Source organism: Athene cunicularia, assembly GCF_003259725.1.
Source record: "Athene cunicularia isolate RWA chromosome 1 unlocalized genomic scaffold, athCun1 chr1_part2, whole genome shotgun sequence".
NCBI lineage: Eukaryota > Metazoa > Chordata > Aves > Strigiformes > Strigidae > Athene > Athene cunicularia.
Window position 1 is genome coordinate 30,263,270 of NW_020799092.1, and position 19,210 is coordinate 30,282,479.

The window sequence follows — 19,210 nt, forward strand, 5'->3', positions numbered from 1 at the left end:
CTATGTTGCTGAAGTTTAAACATGAATTTGCTGTAACTTTCTCTTGTTACATTATTTGTTTCCTGCTGCTATCTTGACTCTTCTTCCCTTACATTAATTTCACTTGTTTCAAGCCAAAGGTGATTACACATTCATCCTCTGTGTCCTAAAGCACCTTCCTTATGCTTTATCTCCCAAACGAGTCCTGAGAAAAAGACTTTGACTTAGAAGTATGTGGGGTTTGCACTTCATTTCCCCTGCCCTTGAAGGAGGAACTAGGCAAGGGTTAACTATTATCCTGATAGTTGATATTGAGAGGTCCTATCCTTTTTTCCTTCCCTGAAGGAAATGTGGGGATAGTGAGGAGCAGGATCTGTGCATTACCATTTTCTATTGCAGTAAATCTTAACGAAGATTGGGAAGTGGGTGTGATGTCAGTTTTCCAGCCCTGCTCCAGGGTCTTCTGCCATATTGCTGGGCAAGGAGCATCCCTGCTTGACAGGTTGGTGGCAGGCAGCAGCCTCCTGTGGAGTCCAGCCCAATGAGAAAAAGCTGTATTACTGTTTTGCTGAATCCACACACAAAGAAAGATAAATATACATTCAAGATAGCTACCTCTTCCATACATATTTCACTAATGATTACATCCTGAGTTAGCAGCTTGGGCTCAGGGCCTGTTGTTCAGGCTTCAATACACATCAGAATAGGTGGTTTGTTACACCTTAGTATAATACCTATTAGCACAATGGTTATCAGTTATAAAAGATACAGGATTCATCTATAGATTAATCTACTCTGGCTTGGTCCAGTTGTCCAAGCCTTAACACTTCAATTACCCCTCCCCTCTTTGGTCCCAAAATTGATCTTTTTCTGTGCTAATAGAAATGACAGTGACAGTAATGGACTTTCCCCAGAGATGTTTGTTTTATTTGCAATTATAATTAGAAGCACTAATATGTTTACTCTGTCTGATAATGTCTGATAATGATAACCAAAGGAAAGACCCTTTGATTTTTGATTTTTCTTTGTAAGTCTCTACACTCAGAACCATAAAACTCTCATGCTCTGGGCTGTCTCTTGTCACATCAGCTACCCTTTAAAGTGCAGCTTAATCATTTCTGTTGTCAACAAGTACCATTATCCCTTTTTGTCAAAAGCCTGTTGTCCTGTTATTCTAAGTCTTTTTGTTTTTTTCCATTATGAAGAGGAGCTGATGGTCAGGATCTCCTTTGTAAATAAACAAAGGTGGATAAAAAACATAAGCTGTCTTTTTCACTGAAGCAAACAAGAGACTGTTTCTGCAAAGACAGACCTGGATTTCCAGAGAAAGCACTGGATAATGTCAGTGCCAGACCCCTGCTGCCCAGCTGAGCCTCAGAGGGGCCATGCCATCAGGCACATGGCTCCTGCAGCCCTGTGTTGCTCCTGAAGACCTGTGAGTGAAGGAATGAGCTTTCAGCGAGCCCACCCCTCCTTACAGATGATATAGAGAATGATTACTTGTTTTGAGACTTACTTACTTACTTATAGAAAACTGCTTAGCAACTTATTTACTTACTTATAGCAAGTTATAGTATTACTTATAGTAATTTTTAATATTGCTAAGAATCCTGCTTGCCCAGACTGTTCTGTGGAATTTTACCAAGGACTACTGTGTTCATAAAACAAAGCAGATCACTGTGAAAATCTACCAAGAACTATAATGTTCAGCAAAATATTATGCTTTTGTCCTTGGGGAACAGGTGTGCTCTAACTAGTTGGAGTCTTGGTAATGAGTAAAGATAGCCATATACCGATGGTAGAAGTTCTGTTGGTTCTCTTAGATAAGACAGAATGAGTAAACCGTCTGAAAAACACTCTTGTTATTCAAGAAATTGGCCAAGGGAACCTGCGCATGCTCCGGGGTAAAAACAGGGTGAGAAAGACTACGAGCCTTCCTCCCAAAGATCCCTGAAGACACCCACCAGGAGGCAATGGGCAGGTGCAAAGAGAATATAAACTGTTGACATCAGCCTTTCTAACTAACCCAGCCTTACCCATGCATATGGATGTTTGTGTTATGTAAACCAATGAATAAGTATATTCACTCTCCATAAATTTTTGGTAAAATGTCTGGTGGGTGTGCAAGCTTTGTGGAGAAATCCCCTTGCACCCTGGTGCCGGAGTAAACATACCTGTTTTATAACTTTATTCGAGTTGTAGAGTCTTTTTTTTCTGCAAATCACAGACACCATTGGGTTCTTAGGGCAACAGTATGCCCAGGTAGCATTCTACCTGCCTGTTCCCACATTCAGCTACCTGATGTCTGATCAAGGCTCGGCTGTGTTGGTGCCTGTGCAGGAGAGGACAGAGCCTGGATCACTGAGCAAAGTGATGCCCAACCCTGGTGAAGGGTCTCAGGGTAGCCCTTCAGGGAGCGTAGCTGGCTGCCTGCCTCCCCACCAACAGCCTGGTGGAAGTGGGTGCTCACCCTCACTAACACATTTGAGTTCGTGCTTCAGAGAGAGTAAAAGGGTGCAGTCTTTGTGCTTTAGGAGAAAAACTTGCTAATGGCTTCTGTACACGAGTGGTGTTCTTGTGTCCTCCTACTGCGTACATCAGCACTTTTCTGGCCCTGGGCATCACACAGCTCACACAGTTTTGCCCCCCCCAGGTTGCTTCTCAGTAAGAACTGACTGTAATGTGTGTAAGGCATTAGGCTAAGAGCAGCCTGTTCTGGCATTGAATTCCTCCTCTGTGTCCAATATCAGACCTTGAACATCCCAGAGCATGTTGCTGCCTTTAACCTGGGCCAGCACACCCCAGAGCTGAATGTTCAACAGTTTCTGTTATCTGGAAACAGTTTCTGTTATCTGGATCACAGCCAGAGGGTATAGGAACTCTCCTCCCTCATGGAAATCTGGTAGATGTCCTGCAGTTCAGAGGCATGCTGGTGGTGTGTTTTATTTTTAAAACAGTTATAAAACTTAGTTCCACTAATAAGTGCATTTGCTTGGAATATGAAGTCTCCTGTGACCTAATTTTATTTCATTCTGCATCTCGTGAAAAATAAACAAAACTCTGTGAAGTAGGCACTATGGCCTGACTTAAAATTCAATGTTTTTCTGCAACTAAGGTTTCCACTATAAATGAGTCCATGAGAATATCCCCATTAGCTATTGATACTTATCATCCAGGTTTCACCGCTTTTCCTTTGAGAATTTTGATTTAGCAGGAACAAGAAATATCACGTGCCAGAAGTGTCTGCCACAGTTACTTTTAACAACCTCCCTCAGCTTTTGACACCCCTACCACATCCTGTTTGCATCTTTAGTATGTGTAGATATATGCTCATGTACCAGAGGTATGACTATGCATGCAAAGCATCCATTATAAGCAGTTTCTGATTTTCTCTGTTCATGCTAGTCCCTCTGAGTATGCCACGCACTAGTTAAGCTAGTTAAGTAGTTCCTACTGGCAGGAAATTTTCCTTTTATCCTCTTCACATAAACACAGTAATCACCCACATCTCTTTGCCTATGCTTACATTAAAATAAGTTCTCTCTTTGAGTAATATCAGTTCTACTGGGCCTGATCTTGGAATATGTCAGTGTCTTTAATCTTACACATTTTACTGAAAACTGAGCATGATTAATCTCTTGAGAAAGCTATTTAGAATATCAGGAGTTAACTGAGCTGTTGAAATATGACTACAGACAGGCCTTTTGGATCCTTGACTGGATCCCTAGCCGAGCCTTGCACTAAGTGTCATGGTAAATGAATTCAGTATTCGTTCTTGACTTGACTTCTCTAGTGAGATGTTTAACAGTCAGATGGCACAGTTATTTCTTTCCCAAAATATATGCTCAAACTACACCTTTTATTTGTTCAAGAAAAGTGGTCCTCCTGCACTGCATGTAATCTTACTTCTGTTATTTAGGAACCAAAATGCTGTGTGCTACATCTAGATTCAGCTAAATGAGTATCAGTGTTAAGCATCAAAAATGTAGGCAATGGCAGATTTATGGTTAATTTAGCTGCTTTCATGTTTATGTTGAGATGAACTCTCTAATTAATGGATCGTGCAATGATTATTTAAAGCCTTTTCCTTACATATAATTATTTTATGATTTGTCTCCTCTCATGAGACCATGAATTTACTTGCTGTGAAATGATGCAGTAGGCAGGTGAAGTATAGGAAAAGATCTCTATTAAGCCTAATGGTTGGCTGTGTGCTGAGGCACATACACATGCCCAGGCATTACAGAGTGAACATTCCCTACCAAACCATACCCTACCACCAGCAAATATTTCTTTGCCTAGTTTCGCTTATCGCAGTGTGCTGTACACTAGATCAGTACTCAATAAATGTTAATACTATTATCATACTGCTTGAAGCTTTGAAAGCATTTTAGACAAGATGGTCTCAGTTCTGTATTTTTAATTTCTGTTGGCAATTTTAAGAAATACCTACTGTATCTCAAGGAACTATGCTAACAACATTAAAGGTTCCTACACCAAATGCTCCAAATGTAAGAAATGGCAGAGCCTGTTCATCCTGGCCTACTTCTGTGGTCAGCCAGGACGCAGTTTCTGCTCTCAGCCTCAAGGCTGATGCTGTCACCTACAGACTCCTCTGAAATACCTGACAGTGGTGGTGTGTCCTGCACAGCTCAGTCACCTCTGATTCAGTGGCTGGCTGGAATGCAAAATGCCTCCTCAGGTGGAATAGATAAATTTATGCTGCCTCCACTCAACTATATGTGTTTCCCTGTGGAATAACAAGTAGGTGCATTTTGACTACCAACTCTGTGATTGGGCTGATTTGCTTGCTTTCCCTTTACCCTATGGAAAGATTTTATGTGCATTTGTGTTTAAAAAACCACCCCCACATTGTTATTTATGGGAGTTCCTACTGGTGCTTCTAAAGTGCTATTCTAGAAACCATTTTATTTGTTAATGAATTGCTTTGGTTGTGATATATCACAGAATCACAGAATCGTCTAGGTTGGAAAAGACCTTGAAGATCACATAGTCCAAACATTGATCTAACACTGACCATTCCCAACTACACTATGTCCCTAAGTGCTATGTCAACCCGAGTCTTAAACACCTCCATGGATGGGGACTCCACCACAGCCCTGGGCAGCCCATTCCAATGCGTAATAACCCATTCTGTAAAGAAATACTTCCTAATATCCAGTCTAAACCTTCCCTGGTGCAACTTGAGGCCATTACCTCTTGTCCTATCCCTTGTTACTAAAAAGACTCATCCCCATCTCTCTGCATCCTCATTTTAGGTAACTGTAGGGGGCGATGAGGTCTCCTGTCAGACTTCTCCAGATTAAACAACCCCAGTTCCCTCATCTGCTCCTCACAGGACCTTTGCTCCAGACCCTTCACCAGCTTCGTTGCCTGTTTTGCTGATTAAGGATAGCAAATAAACTTGGACACCAGAGTGAAAGGAGTAGGCATATTTTACTGGTGATAACCAAGTAATGTACCAGTGTAATACAGAAAACATGCAGTAAGAAAAAGCAGAATAGTGCACTTAAAGCAACAAACAAAAGAATAAAGGGTAATGCACCAAATCATTACTACACGATTTATATTATCATTATCCAGATCTGCAGACGTTGGGGAGCCCCAGTCACATCAAGGATTTGGAGAGCCTGTCCCAGAAAGTGGGAAATCCTACGCAGTGAGTCCACCCATAGGTGAGGCATCCAAAGTAGCTGTGAGCGGGCCCAGCCTTATATACCAGAGATTGACGCCAGAATAGCTGGCACCTTTGTTTTGAGCAGAAAATTTCTGGTTTCATTCTCCTGTTGGATTCCACCCAAAGCCTGGTGAGTTTCTAACAAGGCCAGATACTTGGGTTCTCAGCCTTGAACAAGGCTAAACAAGGGAAGTTGGATACATTCTCTCATCGCTACTGATTATATTTTGTCTAAGCTGCATCTTTCACTAGCGAGTTTACATACTTTGTTAATGATTTCATACCAAGTTAGCAGCTTCAGCTTGGGGCCTGTTGTTCAGACTTCAGTATTTCAATGCTTTAGCACTTTTTACATCAGCATAGGTGGGTTGTTATAACTTAGTATGTTACCTACTAGCACAATGGTTTTCAGTTATAAAATATAGAGGATTCATCTATAGGTCACAACTCTGGCTTGTCCAAGCCTTAGCACTTCATTGCCCTTCTCTGGACACATTCAAGTAATTCCATGTCTTTTTTTGGAATGAGGGGCCCAAAACTGAACACAGTATTCGAGGTGCAATCTCACCAGTGACCAGTACAGGGGTAAGATCCCTGTCCCTGCTGGCCACGCTATTTCTGATACAAGCCAGGATACCATTGGCCTTCTTGGCCACCTGGGCACACTGCTGGCTCCTGTTCAACTGGCTGTCAGTCAACACCCCCAGGTCCCTCTCTGACTGGCAGCTCTCCAGCCACTCCTCCCCAAGCCTGTAGCGCTGCTGGGGGTTTTTGTGGCCCAAGGGCAGCCCCCGGCATTTGGCCTTATTGAAACTCCTCCAGTTGGCCTCAGCCCATGGCTCCAGCCTGCCCAGGTCTCTCTGCAGAGCCTCCCTACCCTCGAGCAGATCAACACTCCCACCCAACTTGGGGTCATCTGCAAACTGACTGAGGGTGCACTCGATTCCCTTGTCCAGATCATCAATAAAGATGTTAAACAGGAGTGGCCCCAAAACCGAGCCCTGGGGGACACCACTCATGACCAGCCACCAACTGTATTTAACTCCATTCACCACAACCCTTTGGGCCTGTCTATCCAGCCAGTTTTTGTACGATGTGCAATCTGGTCTTCAGCCTTCCTCCTACACATCCCACCACCACTCTGCCGCAGGTCGAGGTGTGAATAATCTTCTTTCACCTCATGGTGCTTTTGGGTAGAGGTCAATGAAAAGCTGGATCTAGAACAATATCCTCAGGATGAGTATGGATACAAAGGCAGGCAGGTTAACTGGGGTCTGTGGAACGAGTCTGTGAAGTCTGCATGTGATCTGAAGTCTGCCAGCTTTTTCTTAGAAATCTGATTCAATATGTTCCAGAAAATGCATCATTCCAGCTTGAGCTTTTAAAAGACCTGGTTGAGTCCGCAGTGAGCATTGGGAGATAGTTTTGCTAGCAGCTGTGGTAAACAGTGTAATAAACTATTGTAACTAATTTGCTAAGTTAAGCAAGGCAGGTATGATAGATTTGAATGATCTTTAAATGTTAAACCACACTATCCTGCTGTCTAAAGTATTGTAAAAATAGAATATGGTACCCTGTGTGGGTTTTGAAATTATTTGCAGTTACTATAACCTATATTACAATGAATGTTTGAATATATATGGATAAAATATAAAGTATGCCATTCGGTTGGAAAAATGTAACTACTTCTCGGAAACCTCATCACCTAAAGCTGATAGGTAAACCGCTTCTCGGAAACCCCATCACCTAGAGCTGATAGGTAAACCACTTCTTGGAAACCCCGTCACCTAGAGCTAATATGTAGCCTCTTCTCAGACCCCCCGCCCCCCCACCTAGAGATAACCTGTAACTGCTATTTGAAGAAAAGCCTGCCAAAAAAACTGAATCATGAGGCTTTTAAAAGATCCAATAGGAGAAAAGCGCACCAAGAGACCAAGGCTTCAAGACTTCCAAAAGACCCCACAGGAGGAGGACAAAGACCGAAGCATCTCAAAGGACCCAATGGAGTAAAAGCAGGACAGTTATCTGACGGGAGGAGATTGGTTAAAGATGATGGCACAAGAGTATAAAAAACGCTGCTTTTTGGAACTCGGGGTGTGTGTGGCAGAGCTGCGGCTCTCCATGCACCCAGTGCTGCTTTGCCTATTGCCACCCTAAATTGATTGAACCCAAAGAAAAATATATATTTCTATAAAAATTGGCTTTGTCTGATTATAACAACAGTAAGTGGCACTCTGCAGGATGACACCAGGCATCTACAGCCTTCTGTAACGGAGTTTCTTGAGAAGGAAGTAAAGTCTTTTCTTGTCCAGGCATGACCATGTTATATCTGAGTGGTGCTCTTAGGAACATACTTCAAAGAGTGTAAATGCTTGCTGAACCACACCAAAGTCTTGAATGTGTAAACAGGAGTTTTAGTAACATAACCAGCATGTTTCCCAACATCTCAGCCCCGTACATAGACAGGTCTCTGTATTTGGTCTTCCTGAAAGCTTCCTAAATGCTGTTAAAACAGGAAAGGGAAAGAGCCTAGAATCAGTGGTTTTGTTTTACTTGATGTACACATGGGTTGTGGCTGTAGCATGTGTGCTTCTGTGTGTATTAGGAGTAAAATACTGCATTTGTCAGTGTGCTTCTCTAAATTCTCCAGTTCTCTTTGTCTCTGGGAACAGGAGGTGAGCTTGGGTCTTCAGGGTTGATTTTTGCGTACTTAGAGCAGCTGTATATCTGGTCCTGTGAAGCAAACCTACTCCACTTTGTGATGCAAATAGGTCTCAGCTTTGGTTTGCAAAGAATACTCCCAAGAGTTTATCAGTTTGTGTAAATACTTTACCCTCTGTGCTGGGAGAAGGACTCAGTTTAGTTATTTGTGGACCTGAAGAAGCTTTTGATGTTGGCATCTGTAGCATAAAAATGAGTCACCAAATTACCTTCTGTTCTGGCTTTTGAGCTGACTCGAGATCACTTTAACTGATAATGTCTAGATAAAGAGCTTGATGTCCTCTAACAACATACTTTCATTAAGATAGCACTTTTTCCTTCTTATTCCTAGCACTTGCTCTGTGATAAAAATTTAGGGATCCCATCTACTATATCCCATGTGAGAGAATATAAGAAATAACACAGTCAATTTAATTTACAGAAAAGTAAAAAGACATTTTCGTCTGAGAATTGTGCTCTACTGCCTTTTCTTTTAGGCAGCAGGGTATGCTACTGTTGCATATGAACTATCTAAAGGAGAAGAGCCATGTTGATTATATTGTTATCTATTAACACAGACACTTGCAGAAAAATCCCCTTCCAATGCAGATTGCAGCATTAGGAGCTCATGCAGGAATCTGTGGGAGGAGGCTGCAGCTGAACTTCTATAGGAAGCTGCTGTGTGTGTTGTTTATCTTCACAGGCACTTAAAAGCTGGGAGAAGTCCTTTCTATTTATCATTGTTGTTTGTATTATATTACTGAAATAAAATTAACTGTAGTAAACATAATAACTTGTACTGTGCTAGCACCTTGGCTAGACGAGTTATAGACCAACATGCTTTCACACCAAAGGCTGTATAAGAAGCACACAGCAGGAATTCAGCATATCTTTGCTTTTTCAAAAGCCTTAGATGGATATGCCCTAAGATTCTGTTAAAACTATTGCATTGGAGACCAAAGTGAATTGGCACAACATTTATTTTATCTATCCTACATGTAATATAGTTATTTTTAATATTTTTTTTTAAATAACAGTTTAATTTGTGAGACTGGTGTTCCAATTTTCATGCATAGTCATCAGAAACGCAAATGCCACTAGAACTCTTGAGTCTGCAAATGCCGATGCATGTATCCTGTTTGGTTTTACCAGACTGTTCAGACTTTCTGGATTACCTTCTATGGAATCTTGATTTTTGGGGAGTATTTCTTCAGCTTCCATTGTGCTGTTCCAGTTATCTTCTTGAATACATAATTGGGTTTAACTGTTTTTTATTTAACACTGATCTTTGTCAGCCAGCCTTTCCATAAGAGGAAAGGGACAATCTGCTGATACAGATAAGCAAAACTAGCTCAGCCTTTACTACAATAGCAGACTGTGGTAAAGAGCAGATTAGTGGAGTTGCCTGAAGAAAGATTATTTGTATCTAATTCACTAATCTCTAACAACGTCTGTATTCCAGAAAGATCTGACATCAAATGTACTGAAGTCAATGGAGGGACCTCCATGCATTTTCTAAAGACTGATCCAGACTGCAGTGATGCTGAACTTAGATTCCCAGCAGCAAATGCTGCTAACAGTTTTATGCTTTCATCCTCCTCTGACCCTTTAATGTTTAGTTCAGCAATCAAATTCAGCCAGTGTGGGGGATCACATAAAGCAAATTTACAAGTAGCATTTGTCAAAAATGAATTCTGAATTTGTTTATAAGTTTCTGACCACTACCTTTCTCCCTTTCCAAACATTTTGACATTCTTCAGTCAAAGCACAAAACTCACCCAGCAACAGCTTAAGCAACCACAACACCAATGGAACTATCCTAGTTTTGCAAATCAAACTCTCATAGCATAGAGTTTACAAGTATTCATATTCTGATATCTGATTGAGTTGAGAACAATTGGATAAACAAATTCAAATAGATACATTAAAACTTCTGGTTGTGGCCATTATGTGATTAAAAATAACGATTATATTTATTGACACTTTTATTTGCTCTTATTGTTCAGGCAACATTTACAGCCTGTGTGGTAATTTTCTGTTTGCTTATTTTACTGTGCTTAGAAGTCAACAGCAGTTTCCATTTATTTGCATGTCACTTTAAAGAACAGTAATTATTAGAAATGTGTGTGGATAATCACGTATATGAGGGGGTTTATATATATGTACGTACATACACACACACACACACACACACACACACAAATCCTATTCACGTAGGAAAAAAAAAAAAGATAAAAAAGATAAGAGACTATTAAAAAAAAAACAAAGGAAAAAAAAATTACTCGGATGAAACCAACAGGGGCTAACATCTTAACATATACTGCTTGTTTCATGGACCACTTTATCAGAGCCATCAATCAGGCCAGCTCAGTCAAGCTGCTGGAAAAAAATTCCCAATTTTTTGTTGTTGTTTCAACTGGACTGATGTTTTCATTTACTAGGAAAAAAAAAAAAATCCTATTTTAGACCAAGAACTGTAAAAAGTGCATAATTAACAGAGCTGAGTATAATTGGATTAGCGTGGGGTGATGGATGTCCTAATTTAGTGGATTTAACAATTCATTTTATTTTATTAGACTTTTCCCATGATGTATGCTTGGGTATTAATAGTTAATGGCATGTGTAGGGCTAAGATAAATAAGTTTGCATGGGCCAGATGGTCTGATTTTGAAATGCTGGCCTCCTCATGCAATAATTAATTTACACATCTGTTGATGCAAGTATCTATAAGTAAAAGGGTTGTGTAGGAATACACAGTAGTTACCATCCTTGCTGATGCTTGCCAGGATGTACTTCCACTGTTTTTCAGGGTTTTCCTGTTGTGAGTGGCAGGAAAGTGGCTGAGGTATCCAGGATACCACTTCATGATAGCAGGAGGAAGGGGCAAGTTATCTTTTGAAATAGTGAGTACTGCTAAATAGCAATTTCAGCAACAAAATACAGGTTTGTCAGGCTCCCAGGACAGGTATTTGTAGTTGACTGTTAGGTTTTGATTTGGTAGTATGGATTCATGTACTGATGTTTTTTAGAATAGTCATGACAGGCTGAAGGATAACACAAGGCAGGCTTATAAAAATGCATCCAGATAGTGACCTTGTATATGTTTGTTATTTAACATACCTATTGTGGTAGTTAATATGGGTTGATTGGGGGATGCCAACATGGGTAGACCACAGCTGATAGTCCAGGTACTACATATTGTTTCTTGTAAAATATTCTGATCAGAGGAACAAAGCCTGGGCACTGTGTGGGTCCAGCATAGCATATGTCAGTGTCCGGTTATGTGCCCTTTTAACCATTCTTTAGTTAAACCCCCCACCCCTCCCCCCTTAAACTAGCCATTAAACTAGTATTTTTCTCTGATATAATAACTCTGATAACAAATGTGAATAGCTGTTTGATAATAATTGTTTTCTGGAAATGTTTCTTGACAATCTCATGCCATTTCACCGACCTGTTATGAGTTGTGCCAGCTGTGACTTATAGTTTTCTAAGCCTACTCATGCTGCTATACTGTGAAGCACTTCTGGAAATAAAAGTGACTCATATTCAGTTGAGTAGGTCCCAGTGATGCTATGAAAGTGGGATGAACTTATTGGCAATATTTTTAAAGTGCTGTGAGTTTCTTTAAGCCTAAGAAGAGACCTGTATCCTGTAACACATCCCACATCTTTCTAGAAAAGTTTCTTCAGGCTTTCATGCAGTTGTTCTTAGGGAGGTAGGAATGCCACATCCTAACCTCCATATCATTAGATCGTCTCTTCTGCCTCATCTCAGGATATAGTAGAAGGGGTTTATGAAGAAGTCCTGTGTTTCGAAAGATGTACTTGAGCTGGGCATATAAACTGCAGATTTCACTGAATTAGCATTTTTAAGTATTGAAGGAACTATGGTAGAAAAAAATCAGCATGAGCAATGAAAAACACAATAGTGCTAGGATTTAATCCAAGGTCCACAGAGTTCAATGGAAGTTGCATTGGTCATGGTGTATTTTGGCTCAGACACATTTTTTGTACTTGGTTTGGAGTTTTGCCTCATAATCCCATCGATGAGAGGGACACCCTTGTCACTGACTGTGTGAAGCATTAGCTGTGTCCCTACACATGCACCCTGGGCATTCCTGCTTGTTCAGAGGAGAAGCAAAAGATCTGTGGCAATTATCAGCTTCGGCACTACACCCAACAAGTGGCTGCCTTTCATCTGTAAGATTTATTCTTGTGCACATATGTGAATCTATAAATATACAATGTGTGTAAAATGTGGGCATATCCCTTAAGGGAAGCATGCGTACATTCACAGCATCAGTGAGAACTAGCTGAGCACTAAGTCCACCATAACTTTAAATTGCTTGTCCTTTGGGCCACCAGTTGTCCTGTCTTCTGTGTTTCTATGTTACTTAGTGGAAGGATGATTTTGGCTGATTGCAAAAAGGAAGAAAAAAGGAGAAAGTACTCTGATTTATGTGCTTGTATTGTGAAAATATCTTGGAGCCTGGTTCATTAGCCAAGATATCAAGCTGGGCAACATTAAAATAAAGTCTGGTCTGTGCCTTAAGGATCTCCTCATTTTAGTAGTAGTTCAAATAATAGTATGGATTAATACATTTAAATACAGTGGAAAAAAAACCACCTTTGTTTGGTGATATGAAAGGAGAACAACACTGTAAAAAAACCCTTCAGTTTCCTAAATTCAATTTGAATAAATCCCATAGCTCTCAATCACTGATGTTATCTCTTAATTTAGTCCATCTGCAGCCAGCAAGAAGATGTGTCTTTAGCAGAGCCATTTCAGACAAATCTTGTGGGAGAAAAAATTTCTAACCCTGGCCCCTGTTTGCTCTGCTCTCAGGTCAGCCTCCATCAGAGGTGTTGCACAAAAACCCATTCCCCCACAACCTGCATGTGGAAAGCAGCAGTCCCATAACTTTCCAGGGGGCCAGGGATAAACAAGAGATAATTGCTGAAGTGCTGAGCATTAACACTGATAACAGGAGGTATGGCTGATTAAACAGAATTCTATGGCATTTAGTTAGCACCTCAAAAGTAGCAAATCCAAGTGTGTATTGAGCACAGTGTCAAGTCCCCCTTTTGTCAGACATCTTAACATGTCAACCATGTCTTGTCTCTGTTGTGGATGCACCAGTCTTTGTTCCTGATTCTTGTATTGTTTGTGAGATGAAGATATTGGAAAGTGGAAGAATAATATGGGCTGATCTCTTTGCTTGGCATAATAAAAGCAACATATTTGCCAAGAGCCTAGATTATTTATTAAAGTAAGAAAATAATACGTGTGTGTGTGTGTGTGTGTGTGTGTGTGTGTGTGTGTGTGTGTGTGCAGAAAAAGCTTGGCCAATACTTAAAACAGAGGTTTGCAATTCCGTGCTCTAAGAGAATGACTTGTATTATTTCTGGATAACCTACAGATTTGCTGTCAGTCAGGAAAGTTTGTACATAAGCAACAGAGTAACATAACAGGTTTATTCGTAAAGATGAGGGCAGTAGATGACAGTACAAGTGGGGCTGTACAGGAAATCTGGCACTGAAAGAGAGCATATGCTTATGTATAAACTTTTCAAAGTCTCACCTGACTCCCTCTGCTTTGCAGATCTCGCAGCCCAAATTTCAGCTGCATAGAGAAAAACTTCAAGTCCATTCTTGTAATTCTACCAAGTGCAATGTTTTCATGTGTTTTGATTTGCAGAAAGCATCTGAAAGTGTGTGAACAACAGAAAATACTGTTAGTGGAGGGCATTTTGTAGAAGACACTTAAATCCTGGTTTTGTCTGTAGGCTCTACAAGTATTTACCATGGGAATAGTGTACTATCCTTGGGCAAAAAGTAATTTATTTTCTAAGAAATCCCCTCCCAAATACTTCTTAGAACTCTCTAGTATTATTAGCTTTTAAGGAAACACAATATTCCCAGTCAAGCATTTCTTGCACAGATGACACAGGTCCCCAGAGATGAGTTGGTTTCACTTCTGTTCTTTCTGTGTGTTTGATGCTCATAGACCAGAGAATTTCATGTGACTTCCTAGCCCAGGCAACTCCATGGGAGGTCACCAGTGATTGTTTCATTCCTGACCTGATCTGTGGTTATTTCAATATTGCACTCACCCTGCATATAGAACAACTGTCACCTGTGCAGGTGCTATAGGTCCTGTGCTAGGAGAGAAGAGGAGGTGACTAGAATAGACTGTGCCTGGGAATCTTACAAAAACTTAAACTAGAATTACTTCAAGCCATTCTGTTGCCTCTCTGATTTAAGAATTGAGCACCTGTATTTCAAAGAATTTGTTTGTGAAGGCCAGGGTTATAAGAAATGAAACTTTCATGTTATTATCCTAGACCAGAGTTTAGATATCACACTAAAATACTCGGTGTTGTGTATTGAGCAGTCCCTATATGCCAAATCAGGTTCTAATGTTATCCTGTAACTTGTACTGGAGAGAGGAAAAGGCACAGTTAATGTATGAGTACAGCCTTAACTTTTGTTCTGTATCAGGGTTTCCTCATTCAAAAGCAAATAGCTTCTTGCTTTCTTTTGCTAAGGCCAGGCAGAAAAAGGCACCTTTTAGATCCAATATGGTAAATCATATTTGAACTCCTTTAAATTTAGTTAACAAAGTATAAAGATTTGCCACTATAGTATATAGGTTTTATACAATTTTGTTTATTGCCCTTAAATCCTGAACTAATCTATAACACTCGCCATCAGATTTCTTTTATAAGTAAAGACAGGGGTATTACACCCTGGTTTGCATTCAATTAACAGTCTGAATTGCAAAAATTTACCTTTTTTTTTTTTTTTTTATCCCTATCTGATCTTCTGCACACAAAGGATATTGTTTAATCCTCACTGGAGCAGCTCCTGGCTTTAATTTGCTTTCTATTAATTTGGCATTCTTAGCCTTACCTGGTATTCCAGAAGCCCACACTCCCAGATATACCTGGTCCAGAATTTCTGTTGGTATTGTGCTCTCCTTTTCAGTCTGTAATAAAGACAAACTTTAAAGTTTGATTAATTGGTCTTCCTTTATTTTAAACTCAGTTCCTTTGGCACTAAAACCAATCTTTGTTCCTAGTTGTTCTAACAGGTCTCTCCCTAATAATGGTTTAGGAATCGAGGCAATTAAAGAAACTTATGTATACCTCTTTTATACTTTATAGGCTGCATAAAGAAAGCCTTTTCAGTCTGGCCAGTTGCTCCAACCACAGTTATAAAATCTTTGTCCATAGGTGTTAAACGTTGGTTCAAAACAGAGTAAGAGACTAGCTGTTTTCAAAACCAATTGTTTCTCTGTTTACATCATAGCATTTAGCATTAAGTTTATATCTTTCTAATCAGGGTCTTAGTTCAAATCTTTTTGTGTCACTTTGTGGATCATCCCGGTAGTTTGCCGTTACCTTCTTCCAAGCGCCTAAACTTATTCATACTAAAGGAGGCTTTAATTCGGGTTATTCTTCCCAGTCCCATCGCTTCTCTGAATGGGGCCTGTATAGCTGAACCTGAGTCTGGGCAGTGATTGGAATGCTACCTCCCACCACCTCCTAACACAAAGGAGTTATCCTGAGAGGGTCACATATTAATATTCAGTTTTCCCCTTTTCTCTCTCAGGAGGCCATACTTTAATTAACAGAAAAAATATTACTATCCACTCTCCCCCCTATTCACTCTGAGGAGGTTGCACCTTAATTAGATGCTTTCTATTCCCCGAGAACCCTGTTCATGTATAAAGCAGGGGAGTGGTCCTCTCAGGGAGGCAGCACGTAAGTTCCAACCTGCCTCCCTGTGTTCTGAGAGGTCCCTCCCAACACAGTGCATACACCCTGACTCCAAACAACTGACACGGAATCACAGCCTCCTCGCTAAAGGAGACACCGAACAAACAGACAAGCAAGCAGCACCGATGACACAGCAGGAAGGCACTAGGACATGTACTAAGGAATATTAACTTGTCCTGTCCATACAGTCTCAGACCTCCATTAAAGAATTCTTTTGCTGATTCTTTACACTATCTAAATTTCCACAAATTACTTGTATGAGCTCTTCTGAGCACTCTATTCTGTCCCAATCTGACCAGTGCTTTACAATTTTCACAATAAAAATCATTCCCAAACCCATCCCAAACATAATTGCCACAAGTAAAACACTCAATAACAAAGATTGGGTAACATGAAAAATCCCGACAGGCGTGTATAGGACACCAGCAGTTGACAATAGGTTCAGTTAACACCATTACAGAGTCTGCCATGCGCTTTGTTCATCTCTGACTACTTCCCTCACGGGATAAAGGAACTGCAGATCAGGACTCCACACTCGCTTCAGCGATGCTGCATCTCACTCACACCCTGCAGGCATGCAGACACAGGCACTCTATTACTCTGAAGGCACTTAGTCTTTCAGGTACACAAGCATTCTATCACACTTAAAGGGCCCGTCACGCTTTTCACTCATACCACAAAATATTCCAAATATAAAACAAGAAGTCCGTGTGTAGCATAAATCATAAACCATTAACTATTTGCCACAAAGACAAAACCAGTTAATGTAAACCAACACTTAGTGCACAGTGCAAGATGTAACAATTTAAGTGCTCTAAGTGGCTATCACAAATATCCCAATGATAGCCACATTGATGTAAAATTTTAATGATAGCTATCTTGCTTGCATTCCTCTCTTATAAGGGGTCTGTGCGAGGCTCACATTATGCGACTTTCAACTTCCCTGGATAATGCCCTTCAATAAAAGATTTCCGCAAGCCCAGGAGGGCGTGGTAGGATTTCCAACGCAGGATGTCAGTAGTTTACCGACACCCTGCCCAAACGTAAACTACCTCTTATATACCAGTCATAGTTTGCCCCAAAGACCTACAAGCAAAACCCTTCCCATGGCGCCCCCAAACCCAAACGGGTACCCTCCAGGGACTGCTGTGCGCCAGACGTCTCTGCACACCTTACCAGCAGCCCACCAACTTATAAATGTACCTTTGTCCGCAATTTAGATGGTTCTTGTCTGACCCCACAGTGAACAGCTGAGAGTGGAGTTCCTCTGAGAAGGGCTTAGGGTGCACCTAGGAAGTCCGCCCCTCAGTCGTTCCATCAGCTGAGCAGACAGTGTTCCATCTGGGATGCCAAAATGAGGCATGGAAACAAACTCTATAACTCACTAAGAGCTATAAAGCAGGCATGTTTATTCTGGCCAGGGTGCAAGGGGATCTCTCCACAAAGCTTGCACACCGTTTCTGGCAAGTATCCAGATATTTATTACAACAAAACATACATATTTATTAGGAAGGGCTGGGTTATTACAATTAGTTCAGGGAATAGGTGTGATTATTATAATTATTCAAGGAGAGAAGTATGTGGTCCTCTTCACAGTGTCCCGCTGTTAAGCAAAGTCCAGATGTCTCTTTCCTCTTCATGAACTTTTCAGCTTTGCTTCCTGTGCATGCTCTCTGGACCTTTGGCTCCTCTCCTGGTTGTAGAGTCAGCTTTTTACCTGTTTATTTTGTTAACTGGAACTTCTGTGTCTATCAAGATGTCCCAGGAAGTAAGTACTTTAGCTGGTATGGGTCCCCCTTTATGTCAAAGACAGGGATTAGTTTACTATCTATCTTGTTTTCTGTAAAATGTTATCTAGTTAACATGGCCTGAGGGCTAGCATTTTTTAAGGGGCCCCACAGCTTTGTCGATATTTTTTTTTCTTTTTTTTTTTCTTTGCTTTCCTCAGATCAGTAATGATCCTTATTTCGGTTTGTTATGTTTACCATAATCCTTAAAGACCGGTAGTAGCCAAGACAAGTCCTGATGCTGTACTTCAGTGTGTTGTAATACCCACTTCTCCACGGCCCCAGCTAAATGAAGACTTCTCCTTGGGACACAGCTGTAGGAGGTTGTAAGGGACTGTTTGAACTTTATTTGTCTCAACACTGCTGCTTCACGACTACCACTTCTTGGCCTCAGCATCCTATTACTGTGAAGGAGTACATCTTGAAGGAGATAAATAGTCCCCGAAGAAACCACAACATCCGCCCAAGGCTAGAACAACAGCAGCCTTGGTAGCGACCACCAAGCTACACCTGTGCATGAGCCAGGTAGGCGGTGTGAGACAGTAGGCAGCGAGGAAGACGTGTAGAGGGTGAAGGCACCACAGGTTGACCCCCACCAGCATGACCACCATAAATACCTGGGCATGCATGCATGGAGGACCATGGGGCAGCACATATTACAATGAGCCCCGTGGAAATGGGCACACTAAATCATGGAGATGGGGACTATAAAAGGACAGACTGCGTACTCCTCTCAGAAGATGCTTGTTGCCTATTGCCTGTTGCTGGATGCTTGTTAATGGATGCTTGAGACTTTGGCGGAGCCAGGAATATGGACCATCATCATCGGCACTGAGACTGAGCTGACAGAACATCGCTGGATCCCTGGTCGTGGTGGTGGTGGTAATGAGCTGCATCTCTATTGTTCTCTTGCTTAGGGATTCTGACATTTTCCTTTCTTTTCCTCTCTGTACTATCGCTCTTATCAGTTGTTACAGAAAATAAAGTTCATAAGGTGTACGGCATATGACCACGTTTGTGTCTTAATCTCACTCTTCAGATTGTTTAAGAACCCTCCCCAATATTGGATCAAGACAGAGATCTTGCTATCCATGCTCTTTGAGGAGATCCTGGCATGCAGATTTCTGTTCTTCAGATGTTATCTGGTTTGAGCACATCAGGTTGCCGGGTGTTAATGACAGCATTCATGATGGCACATGTACAAAGAAGTGTGCTGGATTTATGAAGACTGGTATAAAACATCAGCGACAGGGTAAGTGAGGC

General features: G+C 41.1%; 1 long non-coding RNA gene across 2 annotated transcripts in view; it reads left to right on the plus strand.

Annotated features, from left to right (window-relative positions):
* The first annotated feature begins 2,046 nt into the window (after nt 1-2,046).
* The window catches only part of LOC113490400, a 34,111-nt gene continuing 16,947 nt past the window's right edge, over nt 2,047-19,210 (plus strand). For both annotated transcript variants that reach the window (XR_003400225.1, XR_003400227.1), the window contains exons 1-2: nt 2,047-2,056; nt 13,424-13,434. This is a non-coding gene — a long non-coding RNA (uncharacterized LOC113490400). The remainder of the gene's footprint in view (nt 2,057-13,423; nt 13,435-19,210) is intronic.